Source organism: Rhododendron vialii, chromosome 2a (genome assembly GCF_030253575.1).
Source record: "Rhododendron vialii isolate Sample 1 chromosome 2a, ASM3025357v1".
NCBI classification, from domain to species: Eukaryota; Viridiplantae; Streptophyta; class Magnoliopsida; order Ericales; family Ericaceae; genus Rhododendron; species Rhododendron vialii.
In genome coordinates this window covers 14,778,333-14,781,331 of record NC_080558.1, presented here as the reverse complement: position 1 = coordinate 14,781,331, position 2,999 = coordinate 14,778,333, and the positions used below count along the sequence as shown (strand labels likewise).

The window sequence follows — 2,999 nt, the reverse complement described above, 5'->3', positions numbered from 1 at the left end:
GGCTACTTTCCAGTACTTGTTCTCACATGATTGAGACTCTGGGACATGTCCAGATATATCACAGTTTGTGTTCCAACATAACAAAACTAAGTATTGAAATGCAAGCTAGCAATTTTAACATGAGAAAGCAGTAAACCGGTTTTTAGCATGCTTACAGTGATCTATATACAAAGAAAGATGTAAAACAACAAGAAAGAACACAAACCAACAAAGCACCAATCCCCACGCAAGACCTGTGCGCATACCCATAAAGTGGCGCGCGCGTACAAACGATCGGTGCGCGCTAGTCCCTGCCACTACGATTTTTGAAACCTTGCTAATTTTAGGGTCACGACTGGTATTGATTACCAGCCTTGACCCTGTCAGCCCCCCTCAGGAATCAGAACAGTAAGCAAAACAAAGGTGTTATACCTTTGATTTTTGGATTTGAAAGAGTATTGAGCTTTGAAATTTGAGGTTGAATGAGGTGTTTAGAGGATGAAGAACAAGTTATGTTTTTGGGTGCTCTTGTATCTCTTTAGTTTGCAAAGAAGAAGGCAAGGTTATGGCCAAAATGTGTAACCCTAAATGTGTGAATTTTGTAACCCTTTGGATTTTTGTAACCCAAGGTGCATGATTTTTTTTAAACCTTCAAATGGAAGCATATGGGGGGTATTTATAGGGAAAAAACCTTCCATTAATGGAAACTCTCCATTAATACAAAGCATTCCATTAATGGAAACCTTTTAGAAACCTTCCATAAATGGAAACCTTTCAGAAATGGAAAGTAAAAGGGTTGGCTACAAATTTAACTAGTGCGTGCGGGTCGTGGACGCGCGAGCGGACCAAACCAACACGCGTGAGTCAACGGTCAAATTTTGACTATTGACCAACATCTGGCAATTCGATCTGCGCATGCTGATTCTCAACCAGCGCGTGCCAGTAGGGTTTTGGGAAGTTTGGGGGTTTCAAAATGCTCAAAACTCAACCACTTATCATTTTCGGGGTGTTCTTGATCCATTTCATCATCGGAGAATCAAAAATCGAAAGTAAACTAAATTGGAAAGTTCAAATTGGGGTGTCTATATATAATATGAATCTTGTTTGATATCTAAATTATTTCTATAAGACAATCAAATTAAAAATATAAAATAGAATATACGTCAAGGGATAAAAGTCATTCAAAATGACATGCAAAATCGTAATGGACACTAAAAAAGGGATAGGAAGTACTTTTCTGATTTCTCTCGTCAAGAAAAATAATAATTCACAAAATTTTGAAGGGAAACTAATAAATGCAAGAAAATTTTGAAAAAAAAAAAAAAAACCAAGTGACTTATTTTGTCAAAACACCGAAACCTGAAGATAAAGTCACCCATGGATATTCCAACCCTTCTTTGTTTTCGCCCAAAAAGCTACCCTAGTCTTTGATTAGTTCTTGCACCTCCACCCAATTTGGATTAGCCTTTTAAAATATGCAAACATTTCTCTGGTTCCATATTGTCCACATAACAGCTAGAATGTCGTTTACCTGCAACAAGGTTTTTGGCAAGTCTTAAAAATATCTTCCAGCCGACGGAGCACGCAAAAACAATTTTTCTAATTGTATTTAGGTCGAGTCAAGTCAAACTTTTAGCGCAATGGTTATGCACCTTAAACTTAAGAGCAGTAAGGTTGCGGGATCAATCTTATTTATGGAAAAGAAGTTCAAGAATGGGGAAGTGACTTAGGATAGAATTGGGAAGTGACATTCGATCGATCGAGAGAGAGAGAGAGAGAGAGAGAGAGAGAGAGAGAATGATAGAGGGTGAGATCTACTACCCAAGCTACACCTTAGAGAGAGAGATTAGCAACTTCATCAAGGTATGGATTTCAGTAGTTGTTTCTTTATGCTACTGCTATTTTTCGGCCAAGTTCATCCCAAAAGGTATGCCCAGGCTTCTCTCAACCATCCCTATTGTCTCTCTCTTTTTTGCCCTTCCTCTCAAACTTCACTCCGCCAACCTTTGTGGCAGCAACGCTTTCGTCATAGCTTGGCTTTCAAATTTCAAACTCCTCCATCTTGCCTTTGGCAAAGGCGCCCTCTCTCCGACCCTTCTCTCTCTCTCCCTCATTTCATTGCTCTTTGCTTGTTTCCCTATCAGGATCCAACAAAACCCACCTCCAAAACCCCATGCAAATCTAGAAAATCCACTGACATCTCAAAATCGAGACAACCCATATCCATTAGACCTAGATGGCCACAATTGCCAAAACCCACCTCCAAAAGGGAATAATAGAAAAAATCCGAATCCCATAACCACACAAAATGGAAACACATCGATTTGGAATTATGCTATAAAGGTTGTTCTTCTAGCCTTGTTTTGGCCTGTTTACGAGTATAGTGACCACTTACACCCAAAGGTCATGTCGGTCATTTACGGCTTCCATATGTACTTCACGTTGGAAATCATACTAGCCACTGCTGCAGCCCCCTATTCGGGTTTGAGCTCGAGCAGCAGTTCGACCAGCCGTACCTCTCGACCTCTGTCCAGAACTTCTGGGGCACGAGATGGAACCTCGTTGTATCCCGAACCCTGCGTTCCACCGTATATGAGCCAGCGCTATGCATATCGGAGCAAGTTATCGGCCGGAAGTGGGCTTCACTTCCGGCCGTCATGTGCACGTTCGTAGTATCGGCCCTGATGCACGAAATACTGTTCTACTACATGGGCCGGTTGTGGCCGACGTGGGAGGTCACATGGTTCTTTCTTCTCCACGGGGCATGCGTGGTGGCGGAGATTTGGATCAAGAAGGTTGTTACGGACCGGTGGCGGTTGCCTCGGCTGATCTCAACGCCAATGACCGTCGGTTTCGTGATGGTTACCGGGTATTTGCTGTTTATTCCGCAGTTGTTGAGGTGCAAACTTTACGTCAGAGTGTTTGAAGAGGATGCGGTGTTGGTAGCGTTTGTGAAGGACGTTGTTGCCGCTGTTGTACATGTCAAAGAACAAAACATCTTATTCACGGAGAAGTTGTAA

At 41.9% G+C, this 2,999-nt stretch overlaps 1 pseudogene; it reads left to right on the top strand.

Moving 5' to 3' along the window:
- Positions 1–1,354: 1,354 nt before the first annotated feature.
- On the top strand, positions 1,355–2,999 carry LOC131317200 (acyl-CoA--sterol O-acyltransferase 1-like; annotated as a pseudogene).